Source organism: Ailuropoda melanoleuca, chromosome 4, assembly GCF_002007445.2.
Source record: "Ailuropoda melanoleuca isolate Jingjing chromosome 4, ASM200744v2, whole genome shotgun sequence".
Classification (NCBI taxonomy): domain Eukaryota; kingdom Metazoa; phylum Chordata; class Mammalia; order Carnivora; family Ursidae; genus Ailuropoda; species Ailuropoda melanoleuca.
Genome location: NC_048221.1, coordinates 102977672 through 103001620, shown reverse-complemented (window position 1 = coordinate 103001620; position 23949 = coordinate 102977672).

Below are 23949 nucleotides of genomic sequence, written 5' to 3'. Positions count from 1 at the left end.
TGCTTGTGTTCCCTCTCTCGCTGGCTGTCTCTTTCTCTGTCGAATGAATAAATAAAATCTTTAAAAAATAAAAAAAAAAGAAATCAGAATAACTTCCTTCTATTTTAGGTAACATTAATTTTTTAAGTTTGTGAACTTGAGGTAGGCAAATTATTTCATTTTCAGTTTCATTTCCCATAAAATGTGAGAAAATATAGTCGCACCTTTCTCACTGGGTTGTTAGGCAAATTCTATGAGATGTTATATTCAAAAAACATTTTAGACATTATAAAAAATGGACAAATTATGATGATGATGACAAATCTGTGGAGTTTGCCCAAGCCCCAAGTTTTCTCTTATTTGTACAATCCCAATCATTAAAAATAAATAAATAAGTAAACATTGTGAGAAACTGAGTTATGAAATGTACTCCAGCCATACGCGCCATGAGTCTGATGAGAAATTTTGTGCAAAAGAATAGTTAATTGGAAATCATCACTGTATGCACACATTTGTAGCTAAGCAACAAACTAAAATTATCCTGCACTTCTACTGCCCAGTTTTACCTTAAATTCATTAAATAAAATCCTTCCAACATCCACCTTGATTTTTTATCCCCTTTGTTTATCACTCTGGTTTTTTCTTTTGAAGTGCCTATGTGTGAATACCATTTTGCAAACCAACATGGCCTATCTTTTAAAATGAAGCACATACAACAACATATTGATGCCTAACTTAGTACAAAGCCCTGTTTATGTTGCAAGCATTAGATTAATTTTATTTAAACTGTGACATAATTCAGTTTCCATGGGAACCTGGATGCTAACCAAGCCAAGTGAGGCACCATGTAGTTTATTTCTAATTTGGCAGGGCTTGCCAAGTTCTTTTCCTAAGGTGTTTACTAAATATAATCACTCCAGTTTGGTGGAGATGAAGCAAATCACCGACTTCACAGGTTTTTGTTTTTTCTGGTTTTTGTTTGTTTTTGTTTTTTTAAATCGCTGTTTGCTTTGTTTTGTTTGAGTCTTATTTTGTTAAATTTTCCTCAGAGGGACAGAGATACTTCCCGAAGAAAAATTCATTTAAAACAAATTGACATAATATCTGAGCTTTGAATTTCTGAGCATGATTTTTGAGCATGCCAACTATTTAAGTCAACCTACAGAATGTACCATATAAGATCAATTTCCATTATGTCCCACACATGTATATTCTACCATGAACTAAAGTATAATTTCACTCTCCAACACTGAAGCTGAAACAAAGGAAACAGGAGAGGGATGTAGAATGGAATAAATTCCTTGTCATGTTGCTGCCTAATTACATTTTGCAGTCTCTGATTTGTTTTAATGCTGGGTATGAAGACATGTGTTTATTTTACTCTTAATCTGCACTGACAATTTAGGGTTGTTTTCAGTGTGGCATTATGCTTGGTTAAGTAGAAAAACCTTATATGGCACCCACAACAAGGAAACATTTGAAAATTCTGAATCCTAGCTATCTTTTGAATCAACATAAAATTCAAATACCTTCAACATAACGTTATTTGGATGCCTATTATATACACAGACTGTGCTAAATTAGAATGTAAAAGGAGAGCAAGAAGATAAAGCACAGCTTTTCTACCTTCAAAGTACTAACAAAGTACTAACAAACATGCACTCACAAATACATAATCATATATCTAGTTATTGATAAGGGACAAACCATGAAAAACAATGTAATTGACTTAAAACAACATAGTGTATTGAACAAAATGTATTGAAGAATGTAGCATCAAAGGGAAGCAAAAGAACTCATGTCTGCTGTATAATTATCTATGCTGCTTTATACCTGCAGGCTATGAGTTACTGTTAGGTATGCTGCCTTACACACGCAACTCTGAGACTGCTGTCAAGGTAATATGGGCAAGAATGAAAAGGATGTTACTATCTTGTTTTGCCTAATGTGTTTCATGAAAATCAGGCACTACACAAATATTTATTGCAAACGTTCCTTTTTGCTCTCTTGTATTCAGCAATATTGGCACTTTTGTAAGTGATTTCACATTAAATGTCATCATTATTGGTAAAGGTAGTGTTTCTGTGTGCCTTCTTTCCTGATGTATGTGTTTTCATTTTGTTTGCACTGAGATCTTCCTTTTCATTCTCACTGAGAGTAGCTACCTTACCTGTTGCCAGAAAGGCCACTGATAGAGTAAATTACCCTACAAAATTTTCTTTCTCTCACTATGATTATCACAAACACCATCACCATCTATATTATTTTTTCTGTTTTTCTTTTTCTTACCAAAATTCTACCTTCATATTTTTGTTTGTTTTGTTTTGTTTTGATTTGGTTTGGTTTGGTATTCTCTATTTATTCCCAGAGAGCCTTTTTCCATTTGGATGGTATCTATATGCTCATTGCAGATTGGCTGATGTCTACCTCTCTCTCATCGATCTATCACCAGTTGAGTAATTTGATCCCTTGCTCTGTGGTGTGTGTGTATGTGTATGTGTGTGTGTATGGGTATGTGCGCTTTGGTCCATGTAATTCTGCTGATTCTTTCTCTAGTGGAACCTTCATTGATGCAGATTTTGGTACCAAGAGTGGTTCAAGAGGAACAGAATTTAAAGGAAAAATACTATGAATTGGTTCTGGGTTTCTGACATTTTCCTAATATAATTAGGTTGATTACATTGATTATTGATTCCATTTCCAGTGGTATAGAGAACACTGGTTATTGATGTCAATATGTGGTAACAGAAATACACAAATACCACCACCAGTAGATACTCCAAATCAAATATTTATATGAGATAAGATTCTGGGTGCCCAAGCATTTGATGCCCTAAGACATTTTAGTACACTGAGGAGTATAATGAGATTGGCTGGTTACTCCCATATGTGTGAGAGAAATTGGGAAATAAAAAAAGGATGAGCTCAGGACTTCAAATTTTCAATTGAAGATATAAATTACATGAAAATTTGCCCTGGAGAAACATTTATCTCTTGTAGATGCAAGGCTGAGATTTCTGAAAGCCAAACCCAGAGTCTCATCCTGCATGTGGTTGAATTATAATACAAATCAAATCCCCAATCTTGCAGAATATGTCCTGTTAAAATGAAGGTATTGATTGAGAAGGAATGACATCCTGGACGGTGGAATGAGGACAGATGTGAAAATCCTAATGAAGTTGGGAATATAGAACCCCTAAATTCTGCTGAGTCTTCTTTGCCTATAGGAGAAGACTTTGCAACTCTGTCTGAGGAGGTTAACCCTATTTTGTTTGAGAATACGTAATGGCCTCCTCTGGCCTTGCCAAACATTGTTGGTTCTCTTTAGGTCTCACTCCCACTACCCTGTATTGTTTCTAGATCTATATCTAAACTCAAGTATACAGAAATAAATCTGGGTAATATGTGGGGCAATAGATATGAAGACCCTGAGATGATGATGAAAAGAAAAGAAAGTTAATTCAGGCCAAAATGTTGACTAGTTTCAAAGTGTTAGATTGAGGAATTCTAGATTCAAAATTTTAGATTGAGGAATTAGCTGGTTGAATGGCTGAAAAACAGATCAAAAAGTGTCTTACACTAAATAAAGATAATATGCTAGAATTGCCTTGGTATACTCTACAGGAAGGCTATTAAAGTTTTAGGGAGATTAGAATAATAGAGGAGATTTATCATGTAAGACCTACTCACCCACTCCTCAAATTTCCAGAGGATACCCCCCCCCAACATGGCTATCAGAAATAAATTTGTGAAGGGAGTTCCATATCCTTGAAGAGTTCTATTGTCACTCTTCAATGTAGGTTGGAAATTATAGTGGAAATTTTTGCCACCAAACTGGCATCCCCAAATACAGTGGAGACAATTATTGGATAGTAGAATGTTCAGGCACAATTGGAGGCCCTTAATCATCAAAGCCAAGGTGATCATGGTTAGCACTAGGTAATGGATAACAGAATCAGAGTAGTTGTCAGAATAGAATTCAAGAGACTAATGATGTTGGCTAGTGCTATAATGTTCCTATAAGAGAAATAGATGGGAAGTCTAATACTTCTTATTTGACCTATGCAACTGTATAAATTCTAGGTTGGATGTACAGACGTCTAATTTGAATCACCAAAACAGATAGTCATTTTCCTTTTATTAGTGCCCAGACGCTAAGCAGTTTGTAGACCCAAAATCCCTTGAAATGAAGGGGAAGGTAGGTCCTCTTAGGAAGCACTCTGCTATAATTTATATTGCTGAAATTTACCCGAGTCTTCCCCCAAAGAGACTTCTCACCATTTATCAGGGTGATTGTTCACTATGGAAAGGGAAATATTCAGACTTCAGGAAGGTTACTGGACACTGATTTTAAATTGACACTAATTCAAGGAGACCCAAAACATCATTGTGGTCAAACAGTGAGACAAGGGGCTTATGGAAGTCAGGTGCTCAATGAGGTTTTAGCTCATGTCCCTTCCTGTATCCAGTTTATCCTGTGGTCATTTCCCCAGTTCCAGGACACACAAATGGTATAGACATATGCAACAATTAGCAGAATTGCCATATTGGTTTCCTGACCTGTGGAGTAAACACTATTATTTTAGAAAAGGCTAAGCTGAAGCAACTAGAATGGCCTCTGTCAAGAAAAAAAAAAAAAAAAAGGCAAACCAAAAGCAATGACATATTCCTGGACGGATTGTAGAGATTAGTGCCAGCATTAAGGACTTGAGAGATGCAGGGGTAGTGATCACCCAAACTGCTCCATACAATTTGCTTATTTGGTCTGTGTAGGAAACAGATGGATCTTGCAGAATCAGAATGGATTATCATACACTTAATCAGGAGTGACTGCAATTGCAGCTGTTTTCCCACATGTGGATTCACTGCTTGAACAAATTAACATATCTCCTGATACCTGGCTTGCAGCTATTGATCTGGATTCCCCCCCCCCTTTTTTTTTTCTTAATACCTGTTAGTGAAGATTGCCAGAAGCGGTTTCTTTCAGCTGGCAAGTTAGTAATTTACTTTCAGTGTTCTGCTTCAGGGGTATGTCTCTCTCTAGCTCTACACCCTAATTTAGTCTACAGTGAACTTCATCACCTATCCCTTCCACAAGGTATCCTACTGATTCATTAAACTGATGATATCATGCTGGTTGGACCTAGTTAGCATGAAGTAACAACTATTCTAGTATATTGGTGAAAAACTTTGCATGTCAGAAAATAGAAAATAAGTTCAACAAAAACTCAGAGACCTGCTACTCCAGTGAAATTTCTAAGGACCCAGTGGTGTTGAGTATGCTCCAATATTCCTTCCAAGGTAGATGATAAGATCCTGCACTGGCCCCTCCTGTAACCAAAACCTGACCCAGTACCTACTGGGCCTCTTTGGATTTTGAAGATAATATCTTTCTCATTCAACTGTGCTACTCCTGCCCATTTACTGAGTAATCCAAGGAGCTGTTAGTTTAGAGTTCAGAATTCAAACCTCTGTCCGAACTGCTCTGCCATTTGGGTATTAGATCCAGAAAATTCTATGGTTCTTAAAGTGGCAGTACAGATAGAGACCCCTAGGATGAATCAAAACACAGATACTTAGGATTTTGTGGCAAAGTGTTGCCATCTTATGTGTATAACTACTCTCCTTTGAGAAATAGCTTTTGGCTTGCTGATGGCTTTGTAGAGACTGAAAGCTTAGCTGTAAGTCACCACATTAATCACGTAGCCTGAGCTGCCCATTACGAATTGGGTGTTGTCTGACCCCCATCAAACTATAAAATTTGGCATGCACATCAGCACTCCATTTTTTAATAGAAGTGATACATAAGAGATCAGACTTAATCAGGACCTGAAGGCACAGTAAGATACATGAGGAAGTATCCTAAGTGCCGATGGCCTCTATCCCTGCTGCATTACCTTCTCTCTCCCAGCCTACACCTATGACTTCCTGGAGGGTTCCCTATGACCATCTGAATAAAACAGAAGAAACTTGGGCCTGGTTTACAGATGGCCCTGCATGATATATCGGCACCACCCAAAAGTTGTCATTAGTATTACTATAGCCCCTTTCTGGGACAACCCTAAAGAATAGTGGGTGAACAAAATCCTCCTAGTAAGCATTACTTTAAGCAACAAAACCAGTTGTTTGTTTTGCCTGGAAGGAGAAATAGCCAAAGATATGTGTTTATATTAATTTATGGATGTGGCTAAAGGGTTAGCTAGAAGGTCAAGGTCTTAGAAAGAATAAGTACTGACAAGGATATCTGTGAAAGGGATATACTGATAGACATCTTTGAATGGGTAAAAATGTAAAGGCATTTGTAAAAAAAAATGTAAAGACATTTGTGTCCCATGTGAATTGACTTCACACAGTGACTTCAATAGAGCAGGATTTTAATAATCAAGTAGATAGGATGACTTGTTCTCTGAAATTTAGTCAGCCTTCTTCCTCAACCATTCCTATCATATTTTCCCAGTGGGCTCATAAACCAAGTGGCCACGGTAGCAGTGGTAGAGGTTATGAATGGGCTCAGTAATGCGGATTTCCACTCATTGAAGCTGAACTAACTGCAGTTACTGCTGAATGCCCAGTCTTCCAGTAACAGAAACTAACAGTGAGTCCCTGATATGACAGCAGGCCCCAGGATAGCTATCTGATGGCATGTCGATTACACTGGATAACATCTATCATGGAAGGGAAAGTATTTTTTTTCTTCCTGAAATAGACACATACTCTCAATATGGATTTGGAATGCTTCTGCCAATACTAGTATCTGAGGACTTAAAGAACACCTTATCTATCATTATGACATTCCACACAGCATTGCTTCTGATCAAGGAACTCCACAGCAAATGGAATGCAGCAATGAGCACACGAATATTGAATTCCTTGGTCTTACCATGTTATCCATCATCCCTAAGCAGCTGGCTTGAAAGAACTGTGGAATCCTCTTTTGAAGACTTAGTTATAGTACCAGGTAGGGAACAATATCTTATAGATTGGGGTCAGTGTCCTCCAGGAAGCTACATATGCTTTAAATAATCATCTAATATATGATACTATTTCGCCCATAAGCAGGATTCATGGCTGGAAGGAGTGGAAATGAGAGTGACAACACAAATTCCCTTAGTGATCTAATCTTTCCTTCCTTTCCCCATGACCTTATTATCTGCTGATTTAGAGGTCTTAATTCCAAAGGCAGAAATGCTACCACCAGGAAACCCAATAATGATTCCATTAAACTGGAAGTTAAGAATTCCACCTAGCCACTTTGGATCCTCAGGTCCCTGTATCAACAATCAAAGAAGAGATTGCTATTTTGGATGCAGTAACGGATCCTCATAACTAAGTGAAAATTGGGCTACTACGATGCAGTTGAGATAAGAAAGAGTGTGTCTGTAATGCAGAAGATACATTAGGTTATCTCTTAGTGTTGTCATGTCCTATAACTAAAGCCAATGGAAACAACAATAATCTAATTTAGACAAGAATGGTAATGACCAAGACCTGTCAGAAAAGGTTTAGGTTGCCCCACAAGACATAGAACCATGACCAGCTAAAGTACTTGCTGAGGACAAAGAGGACATGGAATGGAAAAGTAAGAACACAGTTATAAATACTAGTTCTGACCACATGGCCTATGCAGAAATACATATATATATATATATATATATATATATATATATATATTTCTTTTATATATTTTATGTGTGTATATATCTATATATCTATATCTTACCTTTCATTTCCTCTTATCTTCTAACATAAAATATATTTGTTAATTACAGTTAATTTTATATTACTATATTTAATTTATAGATTGTCAAAGAGAAGAGTAAATATCAGCCAAGGAATTTGCATTTATTTATGTATTTATTTATTTTTAAGATTCTTTATTTTAGAGAGTGAGAGAGAGAGGGAAGGGCAGAAGGAGAAGGAGAGGGAATCTCAAGTAGATTCCACACTAAGTGTGGCACCTGCTGCAGGGCTCAATCTCAAGACCCTGAGATCATAATCTGAGCTAAACTAAGAGCTGGATGCTTAACTGACTGTGTTACCCAGGTGCCCCATGCATTGTTTTTAGTGCATTTTTAGTTGTGTGCAGGATAGTTATATCATGTTAAGTAGAAGGATGACTTTTTGTGTGTGTTTATTTGGAGATTAACTATGATTCATGGAGCTAACCACGGGTTCTGAGTTGACAAAGGGTCACTGTGATGGTCAGTGACATCTGACAACTCCTCTAGACTCTGGCAACAATTATCCAATCAAACACTAAAGGACATGCTGGGGGAAAAAAAAGAGAGAGAGAGAGAGAGAATGTGTTGCTGAAGGGGTGCCTGGGTGGCTCGGTAGATTAAGTGTCTGCCTTTGGTTCAGGTCATGATCTTAGAGTCCCAGGATCCAGGCCTCCATTAGGCTCCCTGCTCAGAGGGGAGTCTGTCCCTCTGCCCCTCACTCTGCTTGTGCTCTCTCTTTCTCACACTCTCTGTCTCTCTCTTTCTCAAATACATACATAAAATCTTTTTATAAAAGGTCTTAAAAAAAAAAGGAATGTGTTTCTTTAAGGGTATTTTGTAGATGTGACTGCTATCTACAATCAGCTGACTTAGGTTAAAAAGAAAATGATTATGTTCAATAATCTGTGTGGGCCAGATCCAATCAGTTGGAAGCTCTTAATTAAGAGCAGGACTGAGAAGTTCTTTGTAGATCTTGGATACCAGTCTTTTATCTGTAGCATCATTTGCAAATATATTCTCCCATTCCGTGGGCTGCCTCTTAGTGTTTTTGACTATTTCCTTGGCTGTGCAGAAGCTTTTTATCTTGATGAAATCCCACAAGTTCATTTTATCTTTTGTTTCTCTTGCCTTTGGAGATGTGTCATGAAAAAGGTTGCTTTGGCCGATGTCGTAGAGGTTGCTGCCTATGTTCTCCTCTAGGATTTTGATGGATTCCTGTCTCACATCGAGGTCTTTCATCCATTTGGAGTTTATCTTTGTGTATGGTGACTAACATAATATAATAAAAAAACATTAAAAAAAAAAAAAAGAGCAGGACTGAGGTATCCCTGAGGAGACACTCTACCTGTGGACTTAAGCTTCAGCTCTCGCCCAAGAGCTTCCAGCTTGTCTTTCATGATGACTTTTCCCAAAGATTGTGACTTGGCTAGCCAGCCTTCACAAATGCATGAGCCAATTACTTTAAATAACTATGTATCTTTAACTATCTATCTATCTACTTACCTACTTATCTATCATATATAAGTTTTATATATCATATATTACATATGTATGTATATATACATATATTACATATGATACTATCTATCTATCTATCTGATAGATAAGTTTTATTTCTCTGGTCAAGCCCTGACTGAAACACTTAGATATGACAAAATGCCCTCTTTAACTTAGCAAAGTCTCAACTTGATGCTAAAAACTCTCCAACAAAGTACAAGGATTTTAGAACATTTTAAGGGTAAATGCTACATTTTAAGTAATTTTTTCATGAGATTCAAATCTGTTTTTTAAATCTACACTATTAGTATTTAGCTAAACATTTTTTTCTTCTTTCTTTTCTTTTTTTTTTTCTTCTTCTTTCATTTGAGACTTTTCACCCAGCATCATGTTGTTCCTGCTTAACATCCACCTTTAGGATTTTTGTTAGTGAGGTGCGCTAATGAAGGAATATCAGGTTAAAAAAAAAATAAGAAAAAAAGAAAGAAAGAAAGAAAGAAAGAAAGAAAGAACAATCTGTTTACGCTCAATGTCAAATATATTTACACCTAAAATTCTCATAGCATATTCATCATATTATTCCATTACCTTCTAAATTTTATTTTATTCTTGAGAAGTCAGCTGTAAGTCTAAATGTAGACCTAAGATTCTTGAAATATGATTCCTGAACTAACAGTATCACCATCATGAGAGAAACTTAGAAATGCAAATGGTAAAACTTGCCTATACTGACTGAATCAGAAAATCTGAGGGGGGGCACAGTAATTTGTCAATAGATCCTCCGAATGATTGCTATGTGAGTTAAACTTTGAAAAGCACTGTTTTAACTAAATTGCAGCTGAATCTATTTTTTACTACTTTAAAAAGGTTTTCTTTGGTTTTGGTTTTGTGCTGCTCCTATGAACTGTTGAAATAAGAATTTGGTTTTATTCATACCTTGAGATTGATTGGTCTTCACGTCCAAGATTTTATCTTGGTTTTAGGGACTTATCTCAGAAATGCTCAGCCATTTTTCCCTCAAATATTGACTCTTTTCTTTTTCTCACTCCTCTCCTCTTCGAATTATAAATAAATGTGCTCTTTTCCATCTCTGTAAATTTTTCTCTCATTTATGTATTTTTCCTTCATTCTGGACTGTTTAGTGAACATTCTTCCAATTAATTTTTAGGTTTGGATAATCTGTTCCCAGTATATGTGTGTGATGCATATGTGATGATACATATATATCATTATACTTTTCATGCATATCATTTGTCTAAAAGCTTTATTTTTGCTAGTTTTTATATTTCTCATTGCTGAAATTTTTATTTGTCTATTTACTTATTTAGACAAAGAAATCTTAGTTGTTTCAGAATTTATATCTGATAATTCTATTAAAAGCCATGTATATTTCTGCTTCCCTGCATTTTTAATAGTTGTTTTTGATGGGTATCATTTGGAAGGCCTTGTTCCCGGAAATTTGCAAGTTATTTCTCATTGTACTACCAATATTTGGGAGGGGATAATTTTGAGGCATAACTTCTCGATGGCTTTTCTTTTGTTTCTGCCATGCATCTCAAGACACTAACTTTCAGAGAATATTTTATATTAATGGTTGAAGTTTTTAAAATTCTTTCCTCATGAAGTATACTTGGGTGGCAAATCTTTTAGAGGCCTGACTTGTGGTTAATTTTTCTTCAGTTTTCCTTCATACTGTGCTTAGAGGTAAGGCAACTTTTCTTGAAGAACATGGAGTTCTTATATTTTGTTCAGCTTTAACCCAAAGGTGCAGTCCTTTATGAGCTCAGCTTGATCTACGGAAGTCCTCTAATAGATCTCCCATTTTCTATGGCCTGGAGGCTTTGACTTTTGCTATCCTGTCCTGGAAAGAATCAGAAGCTAAGTTCTTCCTCCAACATCAACAAATGCCCTCAGAACCAAAGCTGCTTCAGGACTCACCCTTGTTTCTCACTTTCCCTTATACTTTGGCCTTTGAATTCCTTGCTAGGTTGTCTACTCTTTGATGTTTGAAAATTTTTCAAAAAATTATCAAGCATTTTTACTAGTTTTCAATAACAGAGTTATCTAATTACCTACCCCAACATATTTTGTAAAAGGAATTTAAATATTATTTGGCAGTATTTTTGACCACAGCTTTTGGAAATACTTCATGAGTCACATGGGAAAAGTGGTTACATTAAACCCATTTTGATTCTACATTTTATAACAGACCACTCACTACCATATTCCCAAGTGATTTCTTGATTTTTTTGTATCTGATTAGATATACCTTGTAAACTTTGATTTTATGTCTATATTAACCACTTTAATGTTGATGTAAGTCTATCTTTTATTTATAATGGTGTTTTCTAAACATTTCTCATTATGACTCTGAAATTCTCATCAACTGACAAAATTAAAGTATAAGTCAGTAAGCCCATTCACCTTCCTCAATTTTCACTGCATATTCTGAGTAGAATGGGTTAAAGTGTGTGCATGTGTGTGTGTGTATGTGCACGTGTGTGTATAAGACAGAGAGACAGAGTTAATTCTTCTACATAAGAATAATAAAGAACCCATTATCATAATTATCTGCAAATTGGGTACACACTTATTCTAGGGTTAAACTCTCTTCCCATCTAATCTTCTCCATGTTTTCTGCCTGCTTCATTGTCTAAACTGTGTTTTGAAGATTATATGTTTATTTAAGGATGATTTATGAATCCACAGAGAATTAAAAAAACTTACAAAATTAGATGTAATTTACCAATAGGATCTAGACATCTTCTCTGAGACTTGAGACTTGTGTTATAATCGGGCAAGTCCTTTTCTCATTTCAGAAACTAATTCATACGGAGGATTTTATAATCATGACCATTGGCAGATGATACTTTCCTTTGTATAAGAGTAAAAACCTTAGCCTATCACATATTGAGTATATTTGAATGAATGGGATGTTACTTTGCTGCCATATCAGTTAAATTTATTATTTTAGTCTGATTTTTTTTTTATCTCAGGACACTAATGCACTAATGTTCATAGTCTCTAAATTGAACTCTTTGGTTCTAGTTCAGGGCGTAGCTGACCCTGTCCAAAATTAATACACAAAATCACTACACAAAATCACTACACAATCCGATGATGGATTTTTCTAACAACCATATTCTATCTAGTTTAGACAAATTATTTTCATGTAGAAAATTGTCCTACTCAGGTGTTCCACACTGCACAGAAATTATAACAGTAGAAAAAGCTAAAGCAATTTTCAGGGGACAAAGCACAAGAATCAAAAGCCAGCATCAAATTATGTTTCTTTACTTAACTAAAAGTCATCTTCAAATGTTATCTTCATGTAATACCCAGTGAACTTTACACAGTAAGAAATTATTAAAATGGTTTCATCAGCAAATCTTTTGTAGAACTCCTGATATAGAACTTCATTTAAAAAGTACTTTATATGTATTAGCTATTATTACTGTAGGACTAGAAAAATATCCTACTTCATAGGAGATCTCATATTGAATTACAGGAAATGTGTATCAACTTTAATTTTATTAAGCATTTTTACCTACATTACTTTTCTTAAGTTTTATACCAATCCTGTGAGTTATAAATGCAACTTAATTATGCACACTTAAGGAATAAATCAAATAAAGTAAGAAGCTAAATATAACTGTCATAACTACTAATTCTATTTAATACTTTCCTTCATGCCATGTTGCAGAATATTATATTACATAGAATAGCTTTGATCTATGTGTTGTTTAAAAGTAGAGTGTTTGGGGGCACCTGGGTGGCTCAGTCGTTAAGTGTCTGCCTTCTGCTCAGGTCATGATCTCAGGGTCTTGGGATCAAGTCCTGCATCAGGCTCCCTGCTCAGCAGGAACCCTGCTTCTCCTTCTCCCACTCCCCCTGTTTGTGTTCCCTCTCTCCCTGTCTCTATCAAATAAATAAATAAAATCTTAAAAAAAAAAGAAAAGAAAAGAAGTAGTGTGTTTAGTTTCCAAATATTTGGGGATTTTCCAGCTACATTTTTGTTATTATTTCTACTTTAATTCCACTGGGGTTTGAGAATGTACTTCCTATGATTTTTATTCTCTCATAATTTTTAGGGTGTATCTCAAAAATGTTATCTATCTTGGTGAATATTTCATCCAAGCTTGGTAAGAATGTGGGTTTTGCTGTTGCTGAATGAATAAACAGATTAGATGGAGTTGATGGGCAATGTTGTTTGGGTCAACTCTATCCATACTGATTTTCTGCCCACTTGATTTATGAATTAATGACAGAGGTGACATTGAAGTCTCCAACTAAATATCATAGTGGATTTTTCTATTACTTCTTTCAGTTCTATCATTTTTTGCCTGACATATTTTGATTCTCTGTTGTTCAGTTCATACATATTTAAGATTATTATATATTCTTAAATAACTGACTACTTTATTATTATGCAGTATCTTTCATTTTGGCAATTTCCCTTTTTCAGAAGTCGGCTTTCTCTGAAATCAATATATCTACTCCAGCTTTCTTTTGATTAATGTTAGCATGGTTTATCTTTCTCCACTCTTTGCTTTTGACTTATCTTGTCTTTATATTTAGTGTGGGTTTCTTGTAGGCAACATATTCTTGTGTGTTTTTTAATCCCACTTTGACTATCTCTATTTTTAATTGACACACTTAGAACAATTCACTGTTAGAGTGATTATGGATATATTTGGATTGTTGTCAATCATGTTTGTAACATTTTTATTCTTTGCCAGAGCCTTCTCCCCCCCTCCCACCCCATCTTCTCGATTTTCATTGAGCATCTAATATATTTCTATTTTATGTCTTCTCTGATGTGGGAAATAAAAGAAGAAAAATCACTAATTTCCTTACTACCTAAAGTGCATTGACAAGGCAGAGTGACATTACTCTAGGAACTCAACTGTCTGGATGTTGACACTTTGCTAAGGGCAAAAGGCAATCTTAGCCTGACACCACCTCCTGCCCCCACTGGACCAGGACCCTGTAAGTCTACTTTAACATATAAAAATTCTTTTGGAACCTTCCTATATCTCTATCCCTCTCCCAAGATACATGTTGGCAATCATCCCCAAGCATATGGCCCACCAACATACATCTGAAGGGTCTCATGACCAAGGATTTTTTAGAAATTAATAAATGACCTTTTCCCAACAGTAGTTAGCCCTCTCAAGGTACTGGAAACCTTGCTTCCAAAATTCCTTAGAGACTTACCCTATCCCTAACCCCCTCCCAACTTGAAAGTATATACTGGGCCACTCCTTAATGATCCCAGTACAGCTCTTTCTGTCCATAGGTCCTGTCCCCATGCTTTAATAAAACCACCTTTTTGCACAAAAGATGTCTCAAGAATTCTTTCTTGGCCGCAGGTTTCGAATCTTAATGTCTTTCCTACATTATTCTCTTTGTATGTCAATTATAATATTTCAACAAGTAGCACTTTCCCTAGAGTTTACAATACACATTTTCAACTAATCTAATAAAACTTTAAAATAACAATATTTTGCTTTGTGTGTGGTGCAGATACCTTGTAACAATTTTTTCCCCCAAATCCATCCTTCCATCCCTATGAAAGTATGGTTACTTCATTTATCCAAAGGCTATAATCACCCATTATAGTATTATTTTCCACAGCTATCTTTTAGATCGATTAAGAATAAATATAAAGTTATTTGCCTTTATTTATTCCTTTTCTGATTTTCTTTATGTATATCTAAGATTCTGACTTATATATATATTTTTTCAATATAAAGAATATCATTTAATACTTTTGCAGTGAAGATCCTCTAATGATGAATTCCCTCAGTTTTATTTGTCTGAAAAAAAACAACAACCTTTATTTTTCCTTAACTTTTGAAAAATAATCACTGAATATAGAATTCTAGACTGAAGGCTTTTTATTTTTCTTTCATCATCTTAAATATTTAATTCTACTTCTTTCTTGTTTGCACGGTTTCCAAGAAGAAGTCACCTATCATTCTTATTCTTGTTTCTTTCTAGATAAGGTGATTTTGTCCTTCCACAAATTCTTTCAAGATTTTCTCCTTGTCTTTGATATTTTGGAGTTTGAATGTGCTATTCCTAAATATAGATTTATGGGGTATTCAAATTGATATTTTCTGAGCTTCATAGATCTTTGGTCTGTGATATGTCAATAATTTTGAAAAATTCTTAGCCATTATTATTCCAAATATTTCTTCTAATTTGTTCTCTCTTATCCTTTTGGTATTTTAATCACAGCTTTTGAAATTTTCCTACAGTTCTTTGATGTTCTGTTCTGTTTTTTTCCACTTTTTTGTCTTTTAATTTCAGATCAGAAGCTACTAATTACCTACCCTCAATTCACTGTTTTTTAATTTTTTTAATTTTTTGTAGGTTTCTATTTAAGTACCTGCTTCTGATTCTTTCTCTTTTTGTATCAGGTTTCCTGTGAAGCCCATCAAAGGCATTCTTTATTTCTATCGCAGGATTTCTGATTCCTAGCATTTCCTGTTCAGGCTTTCATAGAATTTCAATTTCTCTCCTTATATTACCTATCTGTGTATATAATCTACTTTTTCTGTTAAGAGTCCTGAGCATATGCATCATTATTTCCATATCCTGCTCTGATGATTTCATCATCTGTGTCATATCTGAGTTGGTTCCGATACACGTTTTGCCTTCTCAGATAGTTTGATTTTTGACTTTGGTGTGCTCTGTAATTTGTTGTTGAAAGCCAGGCATGCCATATCAAGAAACAGGACCTGTTATTTCGACTAGTACTTGGCTTTGTTTTATATTTGTTGTATTTTATATTATAGTTGCCAGAGAATAGAATATTCTCTAGTGCCCTTGTTTTCATCTCTTCTCATTTTGAGTTTCCGAAATATTCCTCAGAGAGAGTCTGTGTCTTGTATACGTAATTCTTTCATCTGCAATCCGCTATTATATTAGAGTGTGGTGGTAAGGTATGAGGAAGCAGTAGCATTTTATGATGTTCTAACACAATCACAAGCTTTTAGTGGGTGTATGTCTTTGGCCTATGACTTTCACAACTGTATCTTCTTTTATCGTTTCCTCCATCCCTGTTGATGAGACAAGAAACCTAGAAACTGCTGGAGTGTGACGAACACCCTTTCCTCTGAGCTCTTGGACTAGGCTCTGCTAAACCATTTACTTTGGAGATTAGAGCTTTGTGACTGTGATGGAGAACACTCCCTTTTCCCCCTGTTAGTGCCACATGGAGGGTGGGGGTAGAGGGTGTCTTTCTTGACTGTGAATTTTCACTTCATGTTTTCATACTAAATGTAGTGTTGAGACTATTTCACACCAGCTCCTCTGGGAACAGACAGCATTGTCTCCTGTTTTATGTAATCATTAACATGCATCTTTACTTTGCTATCAAATTTTTATGAGTTGCATCATTGTTTTATTTTGGCTACTCTGCCAGCATGCATTGAAACTAAGATTTTTAATTCCATAGGAATACTGCTATTGATAGGGTCATTTTTCTTCAAAGCTATAGTTTCAAAGTCAGTCGGACCTGGGTTTGAAGTTTGTCTCCTCCATCTACTTATTTTGTGACTTTAGACAATGTATTTAATTATCTAAACATCATTTTCTTCATCTGTTTTTTGGGGACACCAATACTATCTACTCTATAAGGCTATTGCCAAGACTGTAGAAAATAATTTAATGGGTATAAGTTAATACCATTCATTTTTCATTAGTGGAAATACGGCAGATTTTTAAAGGGACCATTTAAAATATTTTATCGATTACTTTTATAGATTCTTTTTTTTTTTTAAGTAAGCTCTATGTCCAATGTGGGGCTTGAACTCACAACCCTGAGATCAAGAGTCACATGCTCTACTGACTGAGCCAGCCAAGTATCTCTACACAGATCACTTTTAAATAACTGGTTTACATATCCAAATCACAATAAATTTAAAGCAAATTTCTGATAACTTAATTGTCTTCTTAGTTTGAGCAAAGCAACACTGAAGAGGAAAAAGTTATCAACATGCTAATATGCTAGTTATGTATTCCAATAATAATAAGGGACTGATCATAAGGTTAAATAAAACAAAATTTCAAGAACAGAACCTCAAAGTTGTATTTTAGAGAGGGTTCATAAAAGCAAACATGTAGAATTTATAAAAATGATTTTTTTTCCCAATTACAGGACAATTAATGTTTCAGAAAACATACCTTTTTGCTAGGGGGACAGAATACAATGACTCACTTGTATACAAAGAAAAATCATGCTCTCAATTAATTCAGTCTCATCACTTGGATTCCACTGGAAATGCGTTTTTAGAATTGGTGAGAAATGTACCTTGGGGGAGTCCATAATGTGAATTATATTTCAATAATATTGAGCTTCATTACAATGTCCAAAGGCCCAGTCGTCAATCCATGTATAATTAAAATATAACTGGAGTAATAATATTACACAGCTTCATTTGTATTCCAATTAACATTTGCATTTTGCTTTTAGATCTTTCATTACAAATGGATTGTCAAATTAAATGAGGAGGTCAGTTTCCTATATTTAGCAATATACAATTTTAGTTTGTACTTTCCTGGTGAAAAAATATGAACAATTGTCATCACTAGGGACAATAACTGAAAAAAAAAATAGAGTAATTTAAGAATCTTCCAATAGTTTGTATTCATCTTTCTTGACAAAACCCTCTGCCTTCATTTGCTCAATTATAGAGTCAATGTCTTAAATTTGATTGAAACTTGAAGCTATTTTTTTTACCCAGTATAGTAAGCCTCAAGTTTTAACATCTCAGAAATATTATTTGAGAAATCTCATTGACATAGTCTTAAATATCCTCAAACTAATAAAAATGAAAATATATATACTTTGTGATTTTAATCCCAGAAAGAGTTCTATGGCATACATGGAGGTATAGTTTTATATATATATATATATATATATATATAAAACTATACCTCCATGTATGCCATAGAACTCTTTCTGGGATTAAAATCACAAAGTATATATATTTTCATTTTTATTAGTTTGAGGATATTTAAGACTATGTCAATGAGATTTCTCAAATAATATTTCTGAGATGTTAAAACTTGAGGCTTACTATACTGGGTAAAAAAAATAGCTTCAAGTTTCAATCAAATTTAAGACATTGACTCTATAATTGAGCAAATGAAGGCAGAGGGTTTTGTCAAGAAAGATGAATACAAACTATTGGAAGATTCTTAAATTACTCTATTTTTTTTTTCAGTTATTGTCCCTAGTGATGACAATTGTTCATATTTTTTCNTACGCCATGGGGGTTTTGTTAGCACTGTTAGTGTTATCTTTACCTTGTTTTCATTTTTAGGAATTATTAATTATTCACATTAACTAATATTCCTAATGTAATTTTCTGCTAGAGTAAATGTTATTATTACAGAAGGTTTTAAAAAGCGAGACTATAATTATCAGAAAGGAGTATGGAATGTGGATACACAAGAGAGCATTGATAGGTTACCTCCCTTCAACTAGTTCAAGTAGTTATGAAAGATGCCAGATGACATAATTGTCTTTTTTAATTTACTGAATTTATTAACAGGTTACTAAAAACATGGCCATCTAATAGCTGCAGTCACTTCCCTTTGTTTTTGTTTTTTTCTGTTTTTTTTTTCTTTCTTTCTTTCTTTTTTTTTGTTAATTATCTCAAGTCTTGTCATCCTCTTCCCAACACTTATATTGCACTCATGGATGATTTTAATCTGTATGTAGATTAAATTTCCAACAACCTGGCTTCTTAGTGCACTGGCCTCTTCTCCTACAAAGATGATGCCCTTCACGCTAGCTCACATAATTTACAATAGAAAAGCCCCCAGATGTGATATGACGAATAGCTATGACTCAGTTGTCTCATCCTGTGATTATCACCTTTTTTCTTTCTCCCACTGATATTCTGACCCAATGGCCCACACCTCATTAACCTGAGCAAATTTTCTTTTTTTTTTTTTTAAGATTTATTATTTATTTTGAGAGAGAGAGAGTGAGTACGAGTGCGAGGGGCAGAGGGAGAGGGAGAGAGAATTACAATCACATCTCATGCTGAGTGCAGAGCCCTACACAGGGCTCAATCTCAGGACCCTGAGATCATGACCTGAGCTGAAACCAAGAGTCGGATGTGTGAAGAACTGAGCCACCTGCACACCCCAAATTTTCTCTATCATCACATTTATGCCCTCAAGTCCCACCACACCCAGTTTACATTCTGTGGTCAACAACTGTAATCTCTCTCCTATACTTTTCAGTTTTGCTCCTTCTTTTCCTCACTGTATTTGACAAAATCTTAACCCTAACAACCCTGGAAAAAAACTCAGCTCACACTTGAGTTTCTGCTCACTCTGGCCCAGAATCCATACCTCCGAATGAGTAGATAAGACACTCAACTATATTGATTGGTCTCATTAACCTCAAATTTGTCTTTAATGTCCACTGTGATAATAATAAAATAATAATAATAATAATAATACCATTCCTTAATTCAATCACTCTCCTATTTTCCTAGATGCCAATTTCTTTCCTCCTCATACCTGCAATATCCTTCCCCCTCATACCTGCAATATCCTTCCCCACATTGTCATTCTCAGATAATCATCCACAGACACATCGTAGTTAAACTTTTGAAAGCCAGACAAAGAGAAACACGTGAATGAAGAAAGTTAATAATGATTTATCACATAGAAGGAACAAACAATAAGATTAACACCTGATTCCTCGTTAGACACATAGGGGAGCAGAAGGCAGTTTGAAAATATATTCAAATTATTTCTTATTTCCAAGTATTATTTATTTGACAGAGAGAGAGAGAGCGAGTACAAGCAGGGGGAGCAGCAGGCAGAGGGAGAGGGAGAAGCAGGCTCCCTGTCCCTACACTGGGATCATGACCTGAGCCAAAAGCAGACACTTAAGGGCCTGAGCCACCCAGGTACCCCTCACAGAGGCAGTTTCTGTTGACTGTTTTTTTTTTAAGATTTTATTTATTTTTTTGACAGAGAGAGACAGCCAGCAAAAGAGGGAACACAAGCAGGGGGAGTGGGAGAGGAAGAAGCAGGCTCATAGCAGAGGAGCCTGATGTGGGGCTCGATCCCATAATGCCGGGATCACGCCCTGAGCCAAAGGCAGACACTTAATGACTAAGCCACCCAGGCGCCCCTGTTTTTTTTTTTTTTTCTTTCCTTGTATATGGTCCTCTCTCTCTCTCTCTTTCTTTTTTCATGTCTCATAATTTTTGTTGTTGTTGACAATTAGACATGTTAGATAATATGCTATATAAAAAAAGATTTTGAACCCTCCAGAACTATAGTGTTGTTGCTGGTGGTGGTGGTGGTGGTGGTGGTGTGTGTGTGTGTGTGTGTGTAGTCACTTGCATCTACCAATTCTGCAAAGACTGTCTTCCCTATTAAGTGTGGACTCTAATATCTCTATTAAGATTTTCTTTTAATTACTGTTTTTATTTTTAAGCTTGGATCCCTATGAAGTGCTGTTGGATCATATTAACTTAATGGCAACCAGTGGCTGGTCAATCTGTCCTAAACACAATGAGCCAGTAAGGCTTCCACTCCCTGCCAATGGATCTGTTTGTAGATTAAGGACTGCATTCAAAGTTTAGTCAGTATACAAATTTGTCCTGGCTTTTAATTTTTATATTCACAATTTCTCTTATTTAGCCAAGAAAAAATTAGTTCATTAGGGACCAATCTTCTCTTCATCTTTTTTTTTTTTTAGATTTTATTTATTTTTGCGCATGTGCGCACACGTGCATGAAAGAGAGAGCGAGCGAGCAAGCAAGTGGTGGGAAGGAGCAGAGGGAGAGAGAGAGAAGCAGATTCCCTGCTGAGCAGGAAGTCTGACAACGTGGGGCTTGATCCCAGGACCCAGAGGTCTCCAGGACCAAGAGAACATGACCAGAGCTGAAGGCAGACGTCCAACTCACTGAGCCACCCCAGGCGCCCCAAGGGACCAATCTACTTTGAGAACACCAGAGATAACTGGGATTTTAACTGGGCCCTCTTTGAATATTATCCTTTCCAGAAGTTCTTGTTGAACATACGGCTGATCTATTGCTTGCCTGAATGAGTACTGAAGTCCACAGCTGACTGTGATGATGACCTTCCCTGATTGTCACTAAGATCACTATGATTTTCAACAATGTTTTCAGGCATAAGACCTTTTATACCATGATGTCTCCTATGGAAGAGGCTGGTAGACCTCCCAGCATGATCCAACGTAGCAGAAATTCTATGCCATAGAGCTAGAAGGAAAAATAATGGAGTATTTCCAAGCCAAATTGTCACATATTTTCACTCTCCTCATCAAGATTCCATAGATTTTTGTAAATAAATTTATTCTCAATTTGTGTATGCTTTTTGGTCAATTTCTAAGTTTAAATGCTTGTTTTTGGCACTTTTACCCAGTTTGTTCACTCAGCCACTACAAAACCCTGCTGCTCTCCATTCGTTCTTAAAATGACTATATCAGTTAATGGACTGTGGCCTTCTCAGAGGACAGGACTATTTATCACTTACATCTGTATCCCCAACAGATAGGATTCATGTTTGTTACAGATCTTCTCCAATGCCTAGTAGAATTGAACATACAGTTTCTGTTAATCAAATAGGCATTAGCTACTAGGCTTGATATTAGTGAACTAGCAATAATATCAGGCCATGGCAAAACTAACTTGTTCATCTCAGTCAAAATAATATAATATACCCTTGTAGTACAAAGGCAGACTCTTAGTTGTCACTTGTTCCAGTATGTTAACCAATTCCTCTGTATGGCAACAGTGAGAGTTAATTCTTTTCAAGATTGAATTTCAGTATTTTGGTATGATCTATCACAATGCTAGTAATGCTCCCTTAGGAAGGGAGCCTACATTGAGTAAGGTTACTGGTGTTAAGACCTGTACATATTGAATTAATTACTTCTTTGCTGGAATTTTTTTGGGGGGATTTTTTTAAAAGATTTTATTTATTTGTCAGAGAGAGAGAGAATGCACACAAGCAGGGGGAGTGGCAGGCAGAGGGAGAAGCAGGCTCCCTGCTGAGCAAGGAGCCCAACGTGGGACCTGATCCTAGGACCCTGGGATCATGACCTGCACTGAGGGCAGACACCCAACCAACTGACCCACCCAGGCATCCCTCTATGGGGATTTTTACTCTTGTAATGCACAATTAATTGAATTAGAAAACCATGGACATAAAATCATGGAATACTTTAATTTAATAAATTATATTGTTTTGTTTTTATAATATTCTACTTTCTGTTATTTTCCCTCCACATCTCTTGGTATGGATATTGAGAATGTTAAATAAATATATTTGTAAGCTCTTAGAATGTATCACAGAACAGTTTATAGAGCACATATTAAGAAAAGAACCAGAGCTATATCCTATTTTTCTCATTAAAATTAGTAAATTTTTTAAAAGTAATTTTATTTTGTTATATTAGTCACCATACAGTACATCCCGATTTTTTGATGCAATGTTCCATGATTCATTATGCATATAACACCCAGTGCACCATGCAATACGTGCCCTCCTTAATACCCATCACCAGCCTATCCCAATCCCCCACCCTAAAATTAGTAAATTTTGACATAGATGTGAAGATATATTCAACACATCTGAGACTACTATTTATTAAAAGTAAATGTGAGCCTTAATTTTTAGGGGAAAATGCAGACATGGTTTTGTATCTATAAGAATATTTTATGCCAAGAATATAGTAAGTACAGAAAGAGTGACACAGAGCAAGCAAACTGTAAATAGGAACAGATAAAATGCTGTGCTTTGGGGAAGCAATATGTACACAAAGCAAGATGATAGACATAATTTTTTTTTTTTACTCTTTTGGTTAAAATCCTCTAGTGATCCTTGATTAACTTTTTAATGAATTGCCAACAACCTATGATGACTTACAGTACCCCAGATGATCTGGCTTCTGCTCATTTCTCATTTCCTTCTTTTCCTCACTAAGCTCCTACAGCATTAGCCTACTCCTTTGAATAGTGAAAATTCTCTCCTGCCTCAGGCTTTGGAACTCCTGAAAATAATACTATCTCCTATGTTAGTTAGGTGTCATTTGTCTCCATCTCCAAGAGGCCTTCCCTGAACTACCACTTGCCCATGATCCATCACTCTTCATCACATAATTTTTTTCTATGACAGGACTTGTAACTCTCTGGTATAACGGTACTGATATATTTTTATTAGTTTAGCGCTTTATCCTTCTACTCCTCTGGAAAGTAAAAGTTTTGAGAACGAGAAACTTTGGTTCTTGATCAATTCCAGACACATAACAGACATTAGTGAATATTTGCTGAATAAGTGAGGAAAAACTAAAAAATAAAAAAAAATAGAAAAATAAAATAGAAAAAAGGAATATAGCTGCAGATGTGTAGATGAGAAATGAGCTCAATATATTTGAAAAACTAGTAAATTTAGTGCTTTGGCAGGTAAATATAGGCCAATAATGTCTAGTACACTGGAAAACCAAGAATAAATCAATTGATGATTGAAAAAGATGACACTAATTTTAAACTAATTTTGGGAAGAATTCTGATGAAAATTTAGATTTCAAGTAATTTTCATTTTATACAAAATGTATTCCAGATACTAAAATATGAAACTCTCACAGTTCATTCTAAAGGTGAACAGAAGAAAAAAATGTCAAAAAAGGAAACTACAAATCAATTTCATTAATTAAAATATTATCAAACTTAAACATAAATTT